Genomic DNA, 21440 nt, shown 5'->3' with positions numbered 1-21440 from the left:
ACAAGGCCTCTTGTGCTCTATGCCCAAATCCACCACTAAGTTTCAAAAACACATTTGCAACATAGAATTACAGCAGAAGAATATCTCAATTTATCCTGAGAAAGAGTAGTTAAAAAGGTTGTGTAGTTTGTAAACCACAAATCCGAGGGATTTATGTGCGATGCGAGAGAAGTAACACATATCAATTTTTCACTCTTAAGATAAAATATATCAGAGCAGTGTGAATCAATAAACAAGTAGCCTAGAACATGTTAACTATTAATGCAGGCCAAGGTCTAAAAATCCAATGACAGTCAAACCAAGTTAGTCAGTAACATCCAACACAAACTGGATACCTTGAATTATAAAACATATAACCAGGCCAAAAATCCCTAGGGGCTGTGCCATAACAGTTATTCACCAAATATTCAAAATCAAAAAGTATTCAGAAAGCCCTAAGGCACAAACCAACAGGAAGAGTATAGAACAGAAGATTTTCAACAGGCATTGTGCAGTTAGGGGCATCAAGCTTGTATAAGCATCTTCATTAACTTTACAGAAGCTAAAATATGATACACAGATGCCTTTGGAGTTTATTACAGGATACTCAGTGATTGATTGTTATCACAAAGAATCTGCAGGTTCTTTGAGTGTTATCAGCATCTTTGCCAGATGATTGCTGTTTGTATTTCTCTTGCAAGAGGACTTTCACCATTTTCTAAAAAGAATCAGTTTCAACGTTGCCAACAGAAAGGGTTTTGCAGTTTTGTAGCATTTAAATCAGTAGCTTTCAGTAGAGCCTCAGTAATCACAAAAGAAATATATAACAGTTTGGTAAGACACTGACAGTTCTACTTGTTCCTTCAGTCTTCATCCAAGGTGTTTCAAGATTGATGATCTTATCTTCATCAATGGAGGTCACATGGAGGCAACTGTTGCTCAGGAGTCCTCATAATCTTGAGTTGCATAGTGGTTTTATACAGTTAGAGTCAGTTTTTTAGGGCTTGTAACAGCACCTGAGGTTTTCCAATTAAGTGGTCACCGAGAAATGCCTGAGGATGGATTGTCAAGGTTGCACCTTTGACAAGGTCTAGGGTTTCAAGACACTGAAATTTCAAAGATTCTAGGGATGAAGAATAAATCAGATACAAGTCCCTAAAAATGATCTGATTTGTCAAAAGTTATTAGGGTTTCAAATTCTTAAGTGTCTATCATGGTCAGATGTTAGAAAGAATTGATCAACTTAGGATTACCTAATTTTAGCCACAGCTATTCTAGGGAATTACTATTCTTAGATGACCTAGAAAGTTTTTCATAGAATGTGATATATTTAATTGGCATCTATTTGATAATCTCTTATTTTCAGATAAATTTGTATTTAAGGTTTTCTTTGCAAATAAGTAAACTAATTTCAGCATAAAAACTCAATGTATTTCTTTTTTACTTTTCATGCAAAAACACTGTACATACTTATGAATATGCACTTAAAAGTTGATAGCAATTTCATTCCTATTTTCAGCTAGACATTCATTGTTCATTATGTTCTGTATTCCTTTGTCTTCTGTATAATGTCCCCTTTTTGGGGTGATGGTGGATCTTCCCCTAAACTAAAAAATTCAATTGAAATAAGGAATATAATATGGATATCAACATCAATTGTGGCTTAGGTCCTGCAACCATGTTAGATAATTTTTTTAATATAATTCATAAAACCAAGTATTTCTATTTAAGGTTAGGGCTCTAACAATAATTGTAAGTGCATACATAACAATAATCGTCCTAATCAATTTAGATAAATCATGCAATGACAATCTATGGTTCCATTGCCAATAATTAATCATCTTTAGGGTTTGGAGAGGAAATCCAAAAGGGTGCCTGGTTACTTTCCAGCCCAATTAGACCCAAGAGTGCACAACAGCTGACCAAAACAACTAACCCCTTAGCCCATAAGGCCAACATCTATCCAGCCATCAGAATACTAAATCTTTCCAAGGAGAGTTTAAGCAAAAAGCTAAGTCCCTCCTCGGTAAAATTTAGTATTTTGATGGCTGGATAGATGTCTCCACCCATAGGTAACAGTAACATTCCGTGATGATTCCATCCCTTGGGGTGGCCTACTTAATTCGAGTGATCTTGAGCTATAGATAAAGACTATTCATCCCAATTAAGCCCAAGAGCGCACAATGCCTGACCAAGACAACTCACCCCTTCCCAAAAATAACTTGTAATGATTTCATACTATGGAGTGAACTAATTAATTTGCAAAAACACTATTCACAGGGAAAGACTATTCACATAGCCAAAAAGCACGAACCAAGACGGCTTGCCCAAAAGCACGTAGCATCTAACCAAGATGGCTTGCCCATTGGCCCACAGGGATGGACTACTTGTGAGGTATTCAAACCAACGCCTCATTGCGAATGGGAACCCCCTCGTTTATCTTAGCAATGGGGTCGTTATTGCAAGTAGTCCTAGTTTAGAGGCAGTTTTCAAGTCTCTGTAATGTCCCCATTTTAGCAGTTGACCAAGTGTGTGTGCGTTAGCCTTGTTCTACATGGTCCCGAGGGCTAACGAAGGGTTTAATGGGATCCTAGAGTGTTTTGGCCTAGTCATTTCCAGTTTGAGCCAAAACGAACTTGATTTACTCATTCAGGCATACTTAATATTTTTAGTAAGTCGGCAGGACACAGTGCAGGTCAATTTTTGGTGATTGGATTTGATACTCCTCGGTGAGAGCTTTCCGATGAGCTATCACTCGCATTATTCGGAGTCCGATTGCTAATACATTTTAATGCCTGAAGTTTTATTAAAGTAACGTCTAATTTAATTGTAAAATATTAAAGTGTTACTTTAATATTTATTTTATGGGGATGTGTACCCAAGGGAGACATAAGGGGTATTTTAATATATGTTTTATATATTACACATTTTTTATCCCACATTGCCCATATGAGTTGAGCGGACCCTTGGAAATAGAATAAAAGGAAGCATTTGTGGCTTCATTAGACAGGTTGAATATGAGAAGAAATTGATGTGTGAGTTGCAGCTCCGTTCTTGGCATTTGAGGACGTTTATCCTCTTTTGTAACATTCTAGACATCATTCCCTTGGGGTTTGGCCTTTGGAATTCTTTGTTATCGGCTTCATTATCAAGCAGTTTAGTTGCATTTCCCGCTACAAGCAGATTTGGTATTTTGCTCATATCTTCTTCACTACTTGTCTGACGCTTATGCCGCTTTGAGGGAATGATATTACGAAAGTAGTGGACTGATTGAAGGACAAAGTACTGTAGCAGCACTATTCATGCGGCACTGTAGCAGCAAGTTCGAAAGCATGGGCTGGAGTATTATGTCAATAATGCTTAAGTAATTAGTGAGTTGATAAATCGGCCATGTATTTGGTTTTATGAATTCTGAAAATAACATTTTATTAGCAGCAGTTCATTTCCACTTTGCATATTATTGTAGTTTCTTTCTTGTTTATGTTGTATGATACCAATTCCATGCACAAAACACAACAAACAAATAAACGTTTGATTTCCGGAGTTATAAGGGGTTTAAAACATTAAACGGAGAAATTAAGAGGTTGAATGCAAACTGTTTGACATAATTCCTTTCAGCAATTTGGTTTAGTTTTTTGGGACATTCAGGGGTGCCCATTACAGTCTACAAGTCTTAGAGATTACTTCGGGCAACTTCGGCTAGCTGGATAGTCAAGTCAGTCAAGGATATGATTTAGAGTTGGGCCAAGCTAGTCAAGGATGTGAAGTTGAAATCAAGGGATTTATGGTGAAATGAGTTAAAATCCTTGGAAAATCCTTGTTCTAATATCAATTTTTTTTTCAAAAGACGGGAAAAAATAAGAGAGATAACATTGATGGAGGCATGTTAATTCCACAAATTTGGCAAGGTCTGGAATTTTTTAGAATCTCCCAAAATCTAAAATCTTTATTATAACTCCTATGAACCTAAAACCACTCTCAAATATCTTAATAGTATTTATATAAAATATAACTTTAAGTTAACTTATACTTAAAAGTTATATTTCATTTAACTATTTCACCCTCCAAGCTGAAGAGATTAAATTGAACAACAAGGAATTAACTTGCAAAATGAAAAAAATCCTAAGATCGGGTTGGGATCCAACCATGTTTCAAGACTCCAAATCTCGACACTAGGTCAAAATCTAACCTCATGTCAAGATTCCTGATCTCGACAACCCTCAAAATTCCACCCAAGTCTAGATGATTTCCAAATAACTCATGATTCAAGAACAAACTGATGAAAAGAACCAAGGGAATGAGTGAGAAGATGAATCAAGTAATCTAAAGAATCCCAAATTTATGCCTTCCTATCCTTTCAAAATCTTTGTAGCTCTCAAAGTTTTGCCAATGTCTAAGGACATTCTAATGATGGATTTTGAGTTTAAATTGGATCAAAATCATGCGAAATAAAGAGTGCAAGCAAAATCAATGAAGAATTGAAGAAAGAGAATCAAATGTTAGAGCAAGAAGTGGACTGAAATTAAATGGAAAAGGACTTCAATCGGCTACAAATTTAGATCACAGCCAAACAACTATGATGATCAACCCCTAAAACAAATTCAACAACATACAAGGAGGATTGGAAAGATTGCAAGGTAGACTGAGGATCAAGATAAAATCAGAAATTATCTTGACATAGGATCGGATTCCAACCCTTGTTAGGATTCTCAATATTGACATTGCCTGAATTTCTGCCCAGGCATTATAATGTGGTGAGTATTGAACAATGGAAGTAGGTTTTCGTCTCATCCCAAATGCAAAGCATACAATGAAGAGGCAAGGAAAGATGCTCAATCCTAACACTAGGTTGGAATCCAACCTCATATCAAATTTTCAATCCCGACAACCCTCATATTTCCGCTCTCATTTCTTGGGTAAATCCCAACTCCTTTGGCATCATGGCATTTGGAAATAATCATTTCAAGGTAAAAATCAATTATTTCATTGGCAAAATCAAGTTTTTATTTAAATTTAAAATAAACTAGGGCTGCAAATTATAAACCTGAGTATGAAATCAGGGATATTAAGGGGCAAACAAATATGACTAAAACCATTGATAAATTTCCTATAGAAACTTGTAAGACCATGGAAGCTTCTAACATCACTTACTGATTTATGAGTTGGCCAATTGAGAATAACTTCAACCTTTGTGGGATTCATCTTCAATGCACCTTTTGAGCTCACAAATCCAATGTAGACAAGCTCTTTCTTCATAAACTCACACTTCTTCAAATTGATCATCAATTTATCCTCATTCAACTTCTTCAACCCCATGTCTAAGTGTTGCAAGTGCTACTCCTTTGTCTTTCTATATACAAGGATGTCATTCAAATACACCACAACAAATTTGCCAATAAATTATTTTAAGACCCCACTCATCAACCTCATAGATGTGCTTGGGACATTGGACAACCCAAATGGCATTATTAGCCACTCATATAAGTCCTCATTAGTTTTAAATGTAGTCTTCCATTCATCTTCTTCCCTTAACCTTATTTGAGGGCACCCACTCTTCAAATCATTTTTTGAGAAATAACATGCACTTCATAAACTATCCATCAAATCCTCCATCTAGGATTTGGGAGATCTATACCTAATTGTAATCTTATTAAAGGCTCTAGAATCAATATGTAACCTCCAATTTCCTCCTTTATTGGGTGTCAAAACAGTAGGCATGACACAAGGACTCAAATGTTCCCTTATGAGACCTTTATCCAACAACTCTTGAATCCGATTTTTCATTTCTTCATTTTGCTTTGGGGTCATCTTGTATGCTACTTTATTTGGCAAGCTTGCACCAAGTATGAAATCAATTGGATGACTCACATCCCTTACGAGGGTGGTGAATTAGGAACGTCTTCCACAAGTATGTCTTCATACTTATCGAACAAGGTCTACACTTCTTTGGGTAACACTTCTTTATCTTCTGCTGCCATAACTGATTTGGGCTTCGCAATGATGGCATAACCCATGTCCACTTCATTCAAGCTCTTCAAAAATTATTTCTCCCTCACCACCATCACACCTGGTCCTCCATGTATAGCCTTATCATCTTCTTGTAGGGGTGTACGAATGTATGACACTCCATACTTCTCTATCATGCATGTGTTCTTTTCCCAATCATGTTTGGCCTTCCTATCAAATTGCCAAGGCCTTCCTAGGAGTAAGTAGCAAACATCCATAAGGATGATGTCACATAATGCCTTATCTATGTAAGTGGCATACATCCATAAGGATGATGTCACATAATATCTTATCTTTGTAAGCACCAATGTTATATTCAACCCCAGTGCTCATTCACTAAAACTTGTTGCCCCTTATTAAGCCATAAGACTTTGTAAAGGGGTGAGAATTTCCCCTCATTTTCAGTTTCTCTCACATCTCCAAAAACAAATGATTAAAAGTAGAACCAGAATCCACCACTACTTTACATACTTTCCCTTGGGTTTTGCAATTGGTCCTAAATAGTGCCTTCCTTTGTGGGGCTTCCTTGGTGGTTGGAACTTTGATCAATGTTCTACTTATCACCAAGGACCACCTTTCTCAAGAGCAGCATGTAGAGATGGTGAACTCACACTTTCATTGAACTCTTCCTATTGAACTTTCATTGACCACCATATGGATAGGGATGACCGGATCTGCCGGCTGTGTACTTTAGCGGAGGTTGAGACTGAGATTCACTTTATTTTCCATTGTCCCATTTACTACAAGATCAGAGGGAGATTCCATTGCTTGTTCAAGGATTGCTTCTCTCTTACTGCATTCTTCAGTTACAATGATCAGCGCTGCCTTGCACTTTACCTCGAGGAAGCCACCCAGCTTCGCGATCATACCTTACAGTCAATGTTACCTCAGTGTTATACCTCCGATCAGCTCATCACTACCTTTTTCTCCCCCCTATCTCCTCCACGGGGCATGAAAAGTTCATCCAGTATCACTCACTCCAAATCGGTGAGACATTGCACCAATCTTTTCAGTCAGCGATACTCTTCCAACGGCGGCTCCCAACGACAATCCAGGACTATTGTCCGCCCACAGTTATATCCTTTTGTGATTGATTTCTTCTTGCCAAGGAAGGACCCCTAGTTCTTGTTTGGGCTCTCTTGTTCTTGATTTTTGTATTGTTTCTTCTCGGACGCCGTTTGGTGCTCCCGCTCTTTTCGAGCTCTCTTGTTTGCATGCTCAATCCCATAGACCCATTGTGGTCCTGTGTTGGACATTAATATTATTATCTTATCTTATCTACCATGAGAGCTTGCACCTTGTTTATCTAGGCACATCCATACAGCTTGTCTAAATTGGTTGCAATTGTAACACCCACCAAAAAAGGTTTTTAAGCCTCTGCCTTGCCCATTAGACCTCTCTCTACTACCAAATCTCATTCCTTTGAAGTTACCTCTACTACTTGACTCACCTCCTTGTTTTTGTTGGCTACTCAATTCACCTTGTTGTCTTTGTGACTTCCCCTTGCACCAAAGTTGCCTCTGCCCCTAGAATTCCTTCCTCTTCCCTTGTTTCCTGCCCTTGTCTTCTTTTTATTCTCTCTCTACCTTAACATCCAATCAAAACCATACAGCCACTGTTCTAGGGGTGTTGAGACTGAATTCATCTTGTTTAGTGTACCTTAGACCATTTAGGTACCTTGCCACCTTTTCCACTTCGTCCTTCGTATGCCCTGCTCTAATGCTTAACTATAGAACTCTTTATTATATGCCATGACATCTAACTTCTTTTGTTTCAAATTCCCACCCCCCTAAAAGTATGAATAGCATAATCAGCTGGTAGGAATTGGCAATTTGATACCATCCTATCCCATGAGCTTATCTTGCCTTTCCTATCTTCACTCTTTCCTCATGTACATAGTTCAACCATGATAGGACAGGTCCCTTCAATTTAGTATTTGCAAACTTTGCCTTCTTATTGTCTTCTATCTCTTCAATATCAAAGAGATCATCTAGAGCATCAGTCCAAGCCAAAACTTCATCATTATCCATCTTTCCACCATACATCGGCACATTAACTCTTCCTTTTGGAGTAGCATCACCCTTGACAACCTTAAACATCCTAGCCATCCTTCTTTCTTCAGGGTCCAACACCTCATCCTCATTACGGACCTCAACTGGAGGGATCTCATTCTCACCCTCTTTCTAATCATCAGTTTGGCCACCTCTGACCATTCCTCTTCTCTGTTTTTTTTCCAGGACTGCTATTCTGGCTAGGGCTGCTTCTTGAGACTCTTAATAAAGCCTCTTTTTATGGAGCATTTTCTCTTTCAAATCTTTAATTTCTTTGGCCATTGGATTGCTATTTGGAGGCATCCTATTTATGACAATTATCATTCACTTTCCCAAACCAAATCAGGACCTATGCTTGAAACTACTTGATGCAGAGCAGGGAACGGGAAACAAACAATTTCAACATACAAATCAGACCTTCCAAAGTTGGTCTCGGCAAGGGACAATTTGACCAATTTCGCTTTGTCTTATGGTGGCCAGTTTGAGCTACAAAGGCCCAACCTTGAAGAAAAAGCTCCTTATGCTTCCACAAATGAATCTCTGCTTCTTCTGACCTTACAGCGTTCTCCTTGATCCAATCAATCGCTACTTGTACTTAATACAAGTCAATAGTTACTTGGATCTTCTTCACAATTCAGCTAACTGGCTAGTAGCCCTTCCAAACTGATTTTCCTAGCATAACTTTTTGTACTGATGGAGTCTGACCAAACAAAGGTCATTTTCAGATATCCATTTGGCTCCTCCATAACATATCTCACAATATCCTAGAGTTGCTTTGGAACACCTTACCTAAAAATGGACTAGTAATTCTGATTTGAGCCCCAATGGCTCTATTTTATAGAGCATCTCAAATTCTCACTCCGAATTCCCAATTTGTGTTTCTGAGGCTTAGGCAAGTGTATAGAGGTCTAAATCTGTCATTTGCTAGATTTGGAAAGATACCCAAGTCTCCCTTTTGTAAAACCCTTATTCTAGCTAGCTGATTTAACAAGAAAATTAGTGAGATTGGCACTAGGGCTTCCTAATTTTCAACCAAAACACAATGGGACCAACCTGTAACCTCCAAAATCAGTTAGCCCACTCAATAACCTTCCAAAATTCTGATATGTAGAATTTTCCTAAGGTGGCTTGTGTGCCAAAACTTCAAAGTTGTCTTCAAACCCTCCAAACCCTAAGTCTGCAGACTGTTTTTACTAAAATAGCTCTAACTTTGTCCAATCACCATGAAAAAACTAGATGCAAATGAAAGGTGATTCATTACTCTATAAATTAAACTAGATTTCACACCACAATCTGTCCATACATGTGCATACAATACTCTGCAACTTTGAAAAACACAGAAATATGGTATAAAATCAGTCTGTGTATTCAATTTCAGCTTTTCAACCTTCAACAACCTTGCCTCGAAGATTTCTGAGACTTTTTAACCTGTTTACAAATGATCGCAATGGTCCATAACAATCTTTGGGATGCACGACCATTCCACTTCCACAAAATGACTGAATTGCTATGCAACATTAGCAACATCATGACAACTTTTACACAACGTGATAAAACTAAACATATATGACTCAAACACAAAACAATATGGTCTAAATAGACCTTATTTATCTACATGACATAAAACACACTATACCCCAAAATGTATCTCCCAGACCTCATTTGAAAAGGTGCCCCTGCACCACCAGCATATCACGTCATAAAAGTGAGTGAAAGTCCATGATAAGAAGGAACTTTAGAGTTATCTCATTTAATCACACAATTCAGACACATTTTTAGCATATGAGCTTCATTATTCAAGAGAGAGTTGGAGACTTGGTGTTTCTTCTAGGCATACTAAGTATTCAGATCTGCATGTTGTAGTGGAATAAAACTCACATCAACACTATTTAATTCAGGGGAGCCTATGTCTACCACCTCTCCCTAACATATTTCCTTCCACTCCCATATGAGCTTCATTATTCAAGAGAGAGTTGGAGATTTGGTGTTTCTATTGGCATACTAAGTATTCAGATCTGCATGTTGTAGTGGAATAAAACTCACATCAACACTACTTAATTCAGGGAAGCCTATGTCTACCACCTCTCCCTAACATATTTCTTTCCAATCCCATATGATTGCTTATAAAGATAAATTAAGAAGCATAACAAGTTTATTCACATCTAATAAGAGATAATTATAGACAAAGACCTATAAATAGCAAGAATGCTATTGTCTGCAATTTATCATAGCTTCTGATCTGATCTAAGTGCTTAATTGCCGGTATCATACGAGCTGATCTGCTCTTTATGAGCACCAATGCTGATTGAATTCCTTTACTTGATGCCTTATCCCCATGATGATCTTCTTATTGGGGTTTTACATAATAGCCGAGCAGATTGATTGACTGTCAAATATTGAATGTTGATTGTTTGTGCAAGTTTGTAGCTTATATTCACACATTGACAGAAGCTAAAAGAAGCACTGGAATTGAAGTTCATTTCTTTATTTTTTGAGCAAATTTGAAGAGTTGAGTTACATTTTTTTGTGTTATTTTCTAAATTTTTTACTTCTATATTTCCATATTGTTTCATTTGTTTTAGTTTTGTTTATGTTAGAGTAATAGGATCTGCAAGTGTAGTTACATTGGCTGTATTGGTATATGCTTTTCAAATGCATCATCTCCTCTTATATGTATTGCAAATGACACATGGAGAGACATGTCTTCTCATAAGACATGTCTCTCCATTATGATTATAAAATAACAAATATTATATATGTGTGTGTGTGTGTGTGTGTGTGTACTAGTCTCTTAGGTTTAACCGACTGAAGCTACCAAACTTTAACACTCCCTCCTAGTTAAGGAGAATAAACATACTACCATATATTACCTCAATGTAATATATGGATATTGGGAGTAATGGCCCTCCTGAATGTCAACTCATTTGGCATTCACCATGTACTCTTTGAGCAATGGCCTCCTGAATGTCGAGTAGCAAGATATTCACCAAGTACTATGAGCAATGGCCTCAAGAATGTCAACTCATTTGATATTCACCAAGTACTTTGTGTAATGGCCTCCTAAACATTGATTTGCATAAAATTCACCATGTACTCAAAATGTTCATAACGTATGTGTACAAGCATTCTCATAATGCTTACCATATGAACATCCACATGCAAAGTATAATCTATCATGATCTGCATAGCCATCGTAAGATATTCATCATAACAGATTAAGTTATTGAAAGATCGTCACATTTCAATAACTTCTGCAAATACAAGTGATCATTTGGAAGTTATCACTTCCTCATGATGTATAGAGGGGGCAGGCCCATTAAAACCATGTAGTCACACACATGGACTTTTAGACTTCCTCTCAATATCAATCTTCATAACTACTCATCCAATATTACCTTTGAACAGGTTTCAAACCCCCTCTGAGTCTGAAATCAATCTCCCTTTCCTGCAGCTGTATTCTTGGAAGAAAATATCAAAGAAAATAGCTCTTATAATAATGAAAAAATAATTTATAAATAATTATTCTCAATAATTATATTTTAATTATAAGAACATTAGTAATTTGATCGTATACACTCATAATGAATTAATTATATTCAAATATAGTCAAATGGTTACAAATATCAGTAATTGTAATATATCATACCTCTTACCTAAAGTGTTGGGCCATGCTTCTCCCTATCCCCTTAACACCGTTGCTCAGTCCCTATCCATGTCATGGCTTCTGGTGCAGAGACACCTAAATTTCAAGCGAACAAGGAGGTTTAGAGTCCTTAAGTCATATGTTCAATTAATGTGATTCATTTATGATATATTTGAGTCTTTTCAGTCAAGGTGTAAAGGCTAGAGAAGCCATTTGTAATAAGTTGTCAAAATTGTAAAAGGAGGTCTTAATATGATCAATAATGTCAAAATGTTTATTTAATAGGTGAATGGATCTATTTGTATCCATCTAAAGTCATCTGAGTCATAATTTTGGTCTAATTTGAGTTTATATAAAAGTTGTAATGCAAACATGCATAAAATGTTGTCAAAAATGCAAAAGGGTTAAAAGAATGTAATGCGTTGGTTTAAAAGGTGGTTGGGAAGTTGTAAACCACCACAACCACTATAAAAGCATTGTATTGGTTGTTTCAAAGGAAAAGGAATGAATGAGAAGAAGATCATTTTGAATCAATTGGTTTCTTAAGGACTTGCCATTTTGATTGGTGTTAACTATTTTTGCATTGGTTCCAAGTCTTGTACGGCCATTTACAGCCTGAAACCCATGTATATTCTATTCATTTGAATAGTAGGATGATTAATCTTCTTTCTCTTTTTTGTTTGGAGCAATTTCATTAAGTTTTGAAGAAGTTGTGCAAGTTTTGGTAAAAGTGGTTATTTTTAGATTTGAGGATGCCCAACTACAATCGGATTGCAATGTTTGGTAGGGACACATTTGGATGAATTGGGAACTATATTTATATTCATTAGAAAGATATGTGAACTAGTTTTCAATTGGTTTGAGTCGTTTTCATTCAGATTTGTGTAAGTTACATGTAATTGAATAAACACTGGTTTTTAAAGATCTCCATAGAAGTTGCAAACAATGATTTGCGCTTGTCGAACGATTTATGAATTGAAAGAATTAATTGCTTACATATTATGAAAATAGATTCATAGAGGATCAATGTGAAATTAGTTTGGTTTCATTTGGAGTCGTTTTGAGGAAGTTATTGGATGCCCTAGGAAGGGTTGCTGGTTTTACTTCTGATTTATGACTGAGAAAATGGGTCTTAGTACAAAGACTATAACTTGTAATGGATTTATTTATTTTGGCTCAAATTTGGATATGTGTTAGTATTTCTAATTTGGAAAAGTTTCACCAAACGGTTCCGCAAGAAAATATCAGAAAACAAAGTTAGGAATAATTTACTTGGCTGTAGAAATCAGATTGTGTGGATGGAGATGTTGTCTTAATTGCCTAAATGTCAGGTTCTCTGTTGAAATCTTTGAGATGTTTTTGGTTCCTTGAGGATATACCAGCCTATTGTGAAGCCCTTGAGTTGAACCAGGATTCCTTGGAGGTAACTACAAAGGGCTCTGCATCAACTTCACTAATTACCTTCGTATTGTTTGGTTGTTGCTATGTTAATGTCACTTAATACGTGGTGGTCTATGTTATGGTAGAGCCACAAAGTAAGTATTTCACGCCCATATTGATGGTACTCAAGAATTGGCGATCTCCAGAGGCTAAAACATAACTCTCTCCAACTCTATCACCATGGCGATATGGAATGCCATGTCATTGGATCAAGTGCCATGTCAGGTATATACCTTTCCTTTTTTATATATATCTTCGCAAACTCCTCTCGTCTCTCATTTATGTGGTATAAGCAAGTGGGCCCTATTGTTGTTTGCGAAATTGAGATTATGTATTATGCTTCTAGATGTTTCCACACCTTCTTTGGCTCTTATGCTTGTCCCCTTACAGTGACAAATGGATATTCGAAGTTGTGAAATGAGCAACGAAACAAGGTGTTTGAGAAATTGAGTGTACAAGACAAAATCCATTATGAGCTTTAAGGTTTGTAAATAACAAGGTGGAATAGTTCCCTTGGAACATAACCAACTTCTCTTTAGGTCAAAACCTAGAAAATGATGATTCACACTCTTTGCATATTGGTTGGCCTCCTTTATTTCATGCTCTTGTATTGTGCGAACTGTAAAAGTGTGCCCCTCTACTCCATCCAAGCAATGAGCTATGTGTAGTGCATGGGAGTTGAACATTGGCAAGCTTGGCTACTATCGTTGCATTCAATATCTTCTCTGCCACCTTTGTTATTGATTGTTGGGTCAATGGTGACAATGCTCCTTGCTGCGCTGATCTTATGCATTCAAAAATTATTTTCGATCTGCGTAGAGAATGGAAATCTTGAGCCCCCATCCCCATTTCCATCGGCGTTGCACATCTAGGTAACTTTTGGATGCTACCTCTGTCAACATCCTCGATCTCACTACAGAGTCAACAAGTGACATCTTGATTTTACAAGCTTTGTTGTGAATCTAATACCACTCGGTTCATGCTTAAACTTCAGAAATCATTGTGGAACATGACATATTCGATAACCTACACACTGCACAATGACCTTGACACATTTGCAAGATGCCTTTGATACCATGTTAGAGTAACAAGATCGCTGCAAGTGTAGTTGGATTGCCTGTATTGGTATATGCTTTTCAAATGCATCAGTCTCCTCTTATATGTATTGCATAAGACACATGGAGAGACATGTCCTCTCATGAGACGTCTCTCAATTATAATTATAAAATAAAATATATATATAATATCTCATATATTAAATATATATAATTTATATATATATATATATATATATATACTAGTCTCATAGGTTTAACTGACTGAAGCTGCCAAACATTAACAGTTTCATTTTATGTTGATGAAGAATTACAAAAGTAAGAAACCCTAGTTCTGTTTTATTTCTTTATTATTTATTTCAATTTAATTAAATTGTGTAGAATTTGTAAATGCTAATTTTTTTCATTTATGATATATTGCAGCAGCAACATAATGTCTGAGACTAGGAGTAGTGCATCTAAGCCTAAGTGTAACCCAAATGCAAACCCTGTTAGATGCCAAAGGGCTAAGGCTTGGAAACATATCATTACTGGATCAAAACAAGAAGTTATAAATTGTCATTGCAGTGTTAAACATGGTGGCATTGGTATTAACCAACTGAAATATCACCTTGCACAATTAGCAAGGCACGATGCCAAAACATGCAAATGAGCACCCCAAGATGTAATACATGTAATGCAAGCTCATTTAGAGAAATCTGAACAGAAAGGGATTTAAACAGAAGCATATTGAAGAAATGGCAAACTTTGGAGGAGAGGCTTCAGCATATCTTCATTTTCCATTACCTCTGTCAGGCATGGCAGTTCCTTTATGAGATTGGTATGGAGCCTTGGGATCAGTTGGGCTTGCAGTTTAGCGGTAAAGGATAAGTTGCAATTGTATACATTGGGCCTCAGGTTTGTAAGAAGAAATCTACATAAGATTCCCTTTTCGTTCCACACACAACTTCGAGTGTGTTACATCCCATATTTTATCTATATTTAAAATGTTCTATATAGCTGTTGAGATTTCATGTAAATTGGAAATGGTTGGTTAAATTGGTCATTCGTTATGGTTTCATGTGAATTAAAATATTGGTTATTCATTATGATCTTATATGAATTGCAATAGGTTAGTCAATATTGTTATTTGTTATGGTAACTGTAATTGCATTTATATGATTTGGAAATATGCTTTCACCATGTTATTCCTCCTTGCAGGAGCGCGGCAAGGTGGGGGGAAGCATTAGCAGAGAAGGAATAGGTCATGAGCACCAACCTGTCACCGAGTTATTAGGTATTCATCTAAACTATTTTGGTCATGAAAAAACAGACTAGCGTAGACTAGATAATGCAAAGTGTCCACTATGAGCTAACTAGACCATCCAACCTAAAAGTTATAAAAACATCTATATAAGAATACTTGAAATAAAGTTGTTACCTTAAGTTGGAATCTGGATGCTCTGCATTACCTGATGTCGGACATATTATATATAAGTAATTACCTATAGTGTATATGTGTATTTATACGTAAGATACAAACATATAAGAATATACATGCATGTATATGTGCGTGTGTGTGTGTGTATATAGCTTTGCATTACCAGATGTCGAACTTACTATATATAAGTAATAACCCATTATATATATGTGTATTTGTAAGTAAGATACAAACATATAAGTATATACATGCACATATAAGTATTTACATGCATACATACATATATATATATATATATATATATATATATATATATATATATATATATATATATATATATATATATATATATATATACGTACCTTTTAATATAACACACACACACACATATATATACATATATAATCTATTTCAATATTATGTACAAGTAAACCTAAGTATTATAGGTATTAAATATATAATAATATGGGGGGAAGTCAATTTCCATAACAATATAATTTAACTCATAGAACTCTTTGGCCTTTCATGATTCTTTCAATATTTTGGCCCTTGCATTTTTAAAAAAAATTATCAAGATTGCAATGCATCCCTTGCCACCTTGCATGCTTCATGCACATAACTCCTTGTGCCTCTCATTTGTATGTTAGCCAAACCTTCCTTCAATGTATTTTGCAATCTCATTTACACAAGGACTGGTTATTAGATTGTTCATCCTTCATAGTCAATATACAATATTCGATTTAGTACTCATACAATTGATTTCTCTGCTAGCGTTCAATGGTTACTGTCATTCGATTGAGTATCATCGAAGCTCGCAACTTGGGCAACAGAAGAAAAGCAAGTGAAGTATAAATACATTGCAGCCCTTTTGAAAGGTCGTTTTCTCCTAAATTTTCCCATGTTATGTCATGCTTAAACGATATTTGATCATGGTGCAATAATTCCTCATGATAGTCCAGTCGAACTCTATAAATATATTCAAGCTAGTTCGAACTAGAATCGGACTATCCATGCAAGGGCTTATATTTGATCTCTATTTTTACTATATTTTGTCTTCTAAAAGCTTATGTAATGCAATTGAAATAATCTTGCGTATGTACAATGAGCTTCCCAATACAAAAGCATCGACTCATATGTCTCTGAGATTGTGAAAGCCTACCCATGGCTGAAAGGTGCCTAGTTGCATTGAAACCATAGCTCTTTTCTTTTAGCATTCGGAGATCTCTTGAAGGCAAAAGGATGAAACTTATATAATTACAAACATAATGGAAGCTGGAAAGTACACCAAAAATCATCAGGGATAGCCAAGAATGGCAAAGATAAATGGTGTAGTCCATATAAATTGGACAAAATGAATAACCTACAAAAAACAAAGAAATGTATCAGAATTTAAGATGAATTACAAACTGAAATTGTTAATCTACTCAGCTCATAGTGGGGAAAAGGGTATTGTTTGGTCTGTCAAGTCGAGCGGTGGGTAATCGGGCACATACTGTCCTTTGAAATCCCTGGCATGGGTAGGTCTAGTGGCAAATGATGTTGCTATGATTACTAGAGGTCAGGATAACTCATAGTCGGATGGATAGTCTGTTAGGAGGGTTCCACAGTCTAGCTAACTATGTAGTTGACAACTCTAACACTAAGATGCTCAGGTGGCAGGACAAGATGGTGTACATGTGCTTTATCCCGTGCAGTGTAGGGTCATTCTCAATTAAGAATGAGTGGGGATTACACTAGGTCCATTATTGGGAGGTTAAACATTCGACGATGCTTCTCCTCTCCTCCAATTGCCAAGATTTGTACAAAACAGATCAGATTCTACTTCCCTTGATATGGTGTGATCTGAACCTTGCTAGCATTTCATTACTTTCTTTCATTAGCATCTTATTTCAATTTCAACTATATATCTTATGCAGTTATTTATCTGTTTATATGAAATGGCAATTATAATGTTGTAGTTATATAATGTTTCATTTACATGTGTACTATATTTGGTTAATCTAGCTTGATCATTTCTTCTAAGGTTAATTAATCTTTTAGTTGATAATTAAGACTTATCAGGAGAATGTAGTTAGTCAATTATTTTCGTTGGTTCTCTTCAAGTGAATGGGTAGCTAGCATACTTTTATTTGATATAATAAAGTGTATTTAAGGTTTACAAAATTTAATTCTTACAGGGTGCCCAACCATCGGTTCATAGGTTGGAATAACGAGAAGCACAAGGCTGCAAAAATAGCACTTTGATATTTTTGGTACTACAACCACCTTTCATTTAATGCAGCAAGGTACTTGTTATTATTTTAGTTTTTTGGTCTTGATTGTCTTGCTTTCACGACTCAAGAGTATGCCACATTGATTATTTTAGTTTTTTTAATTGAAAGTAAAACTTAATGCTATACTTATTTTGTTTACTTAGTTTGTTTTAGGTCTCCTTATTGGCAAATTGTGATATGTCTTTACTGTTTGCAGTTTAGGATTCAAGCCCCCCAATGATGAGGAGTTAAAAGGTCCTATTTTGACCCGAAAGGTGGCTGGTATCAAAGTCACAATTGACGAGAAGTGTGAGGTGTGGAGGAGGAAGAGTTGCACCATCATTATTGGCGGTTAGATCATTAGAAGTTAAAAAATTGCTAAATTTTTTTGTCTCCTCATCGGGTAATTGTAGAACTTGTACTAACTACTTTGCAAATTATATTCAAGAATCAATATTGATTTAGTGATTAAGTCTTAAAATTTGATTGTACTAAATTGCTTCTCTTTTTCTCATGTGCCACAACATTTTTTAAATCAATTGATCCTTCAGGAAAAACAAAAAATGTTATCCTTGTGAGATATTGAAGTGTTGAAGGAGGTGCGTGAGGAGAATGTGGTACAAATAGTCTTGGATAACGCAGCAAATTATGTTGTTGTAGGAGAACTTCTTATGGAGAGGCACCCCACCTTGTTTTGGAGCCCTTGTGTTGATCATTGCATTGACCTCAAGTTGGAGGATCTTGGCAAACATCCCAAATAAAAATATGTGGAGCATGAATGGAGTATTCGTATATTCATATATAATCATACTTGGGTCCTCAACCTTGTGAGGAATTTCAGAAATAAGAAAGAGTTGGCATGTCCAGGGGTCACCCAATATGCAATAAATCTAATCATGTTGGCATCCTTGCTTCAGTCCAAGGCCAGTTTGAAATGCATGTTTGTAAGTAAGGAGTGGACTGCATCATTATATGCAAAGAACAATTCAGGAATTGAGATAGCTGATGGGGTTTCTGATGAGAGTAACATTTGATAACCAGCCAAGAAGATGATGCAGGTAATTTTCCTTTTTGTCCTCATTTCTATTTCATTTCATCATATTTGTTCACACTTGTTTATGTCCATTGTTCATTTTTAAAAATGTAAAAGCTTAATGTTTCAACTTTCACAATGATTACAATTCATAAAGCCTCTTATTGTTCTACTACAAATTGTTGATGGAGAGAATCCCACAATGGGATACATTTATGAGGACATGGACAGATTGAAAAAGGTCATTAAATCTTTTTACATAGGGAATCAGGCTAAATATGCTCTCATGTGCTTCACAAGCCTATACATGTAGTTGCCCACTAACTTAATTTGGAGATCAAATTTTGCCTAGATTCCAAGGTTGATGATGAGTTGTGGAGTGGAATCTATGATGTTGTAGGGAGAATGTCACCTAATATCAGTTGGTGAAAATGTAGTCCGTGACATAGAAATTTATAGGAATTCATAGGGACACTTGTGAGACATATGCAAGAAAAGAACACACTACTGATGACACGTAAAAATCTACTCTGAGCAAAATTTAAAATTAAAACTTAAACTTTTATATCTACAATTCTAATTCTAATACCATTTTACGTTGATAAAGTCAAACTAATAGAATTGGTTTTTAAATTTTCTTGTTTCAAATGTATGGTGAGAGATGTTTGGTACTCAAGTATCAAATCTATAGAGGATTTCAATACCTATCTTGAGCCAGCCATGTAGTACTTCAAGAAGTGATCACAACTAGAGCATGTTCAAGCATATATACTGGAAAAAGCGCAACAAGTTGGTAGTAAAAAGGGTGAATGATCTTGTGTTTGTTTGTTACAAACTTTAGCACCCTCAAAGACAGATCTTGGGCACTAACACCTCTCATTTTAGAGGAGGTTGATCCACAGACCAAGTGGAACATTGAGGTTGACGATTCTGTCTTCAATGATGAAGACTTTGAATGGCTTAACTAAATAGATCACAAGATACAGGCAGAGGCAGAGGAGGCGGTTAGAGCAAGAGGAGACCCATCGGAGCACCCTAAGGCTCAGAGTGGAGGATCTGACTCTGAGGATAATTAAAATGAGGATGTGGATGCCACTATGGCTAAGACTCAAACATAGAGAGAAAAGAAGGCTCTAGAATCTTCCATGACCTATCATAAGCGTACATGTATGAAGGTTGCAGTGTCTACTGCTCACTGATACAAGCTACTTTGAGCCTTAGGCTCTAGATTTTATTTTGATATATGTTTTGATTATGTAAAAACAAGTTTTAAAGGACCCGAAACCTTTAACAAAGTATCAGAGAAACAAGAACATAAAAGTTCAAAGAACAAAAGGCCTCAAAACGAAAACAGAATAAACAGAATAAACAAGAGGCCTATATACAACTATGCACTAAAAGACAACAAAAGAAATGCAAAAAGACAGCCCCTGGACAACTACAATGTCTTCAAAAGGTTCGCTGCTTGGTCTGCCAAGATGTTCATGTTTTTAGCAGAAGCTTTAATGTCATCCAGCATTTTTGCTTCCACTCCTTCACTCTTCTTGGAATTAGCCCTTGTGCACTTGCTCAAGCCCTGGTCCTCATTCACAGCATAGGAGTCTTGGCCTTTATTCTATTCCAACTTGTTCAGCAGGGTGTTGAAGTTGTCAGCCTCAATCTTCAAAATAATGCAGCTTTGATCTGCCAGTTTCTTGACTGTTTTCTCCATGTTACTCACTCTAGAATCCAAATCATCCATCCTTTTTTGAAGATCTTTGCCCAAATGATCTAAGTTCCTATTCTTGGTTTCAATTGTTGGCACACGTTTCATCAAATTCTTTACCTCTTCCGCATTGCCAATAACCTCAGAGAGTCTATCAATGTGCTGACCCAATGTTCTCCCCCCCCCCTTCTCGTCTTACTAAGCTAATCAAAGTCCTTTGAAATATCCTGCATTTGCTGTTATAGGGTACCGATATCCTTCATCATTGTCCCCGGGTTACCCATGATTCCCTTTACGAACCCCTAGTCATCCTCATCCCTGTTATGCTCAAAGTAGTCCTCGTGCTCCCCCTAGTTGTTCCTATCCAGGTCCACCTCCTTAATATCATTCTCATCACCCGCATCCTAACCAAGCTACTTTTTTCTTTTTCTTTCTACCCTCTTAATTAAGAGTTCATAATCAAAGGGGCTAGAATGTCTTTTAGCATTCTTTTCCACATTCTTTCCCTTGTTTCCCGAAACCTTTCCCAAAAATCCTCTTCTCAAAACCGTTTTTCTGCTCCTCATAATCACTATCTTGTTCCGAATCACTCTCCTTTTCCTTCCTTTTTTTCTTGGAAGAGCTTCCAAGATCACCTTTCTTCCTCTTCTTTATATCAACCTCATCCTCTATTCCTCATCAAATTCCTCCTCAGAATCACTACCCTCAATCTCATAATCAAGCGATTTCTTACTCTGCCTGGGCCTATCCACCTTTTTTGACTTCAGAAGGTTCATTATTAAAACCATTAACCCCTCATGGCAAGCGCGATCTCCCTCAAGATAGAATTACCTAAAGATTGTCCGAGGTAAAATGG

At 36.4% G+C, this 21440-nt stretch overlaps 1 protein-coding gene across 1 annotated transcript in view; it reads right to left on the bottom strand.

Moving 5' to 3' along the window:
- The window catches only part of LOC149531549 (uncharacterized), a 227498-nt gene that overhangs the window by 84576 nt on the left and 121482 nt on the right, over positions 1-21440 (bottom strand). The gene's annotated exons all lie outside the window — the stretch shown is intronic.

This window comes from Cupressus sempervirens, chromosome 11 (genome assembly GCF_028749045.1).
Source record: "Cupressus sempervirens isolate cs-2001-9-10 chromosome 11, ASM2874904v1, whole genome shotgun sequence".
Lineage (NCBI taxonomy): Eukaryota > Viridiplantae > Streptophyta > Pinopsida > Cupressales > Cupressaceae > Cupressus > Cupressus sempervirens.
This window is presented reverse-complemented; position numbering and strand designations above follow the sequence as displayed.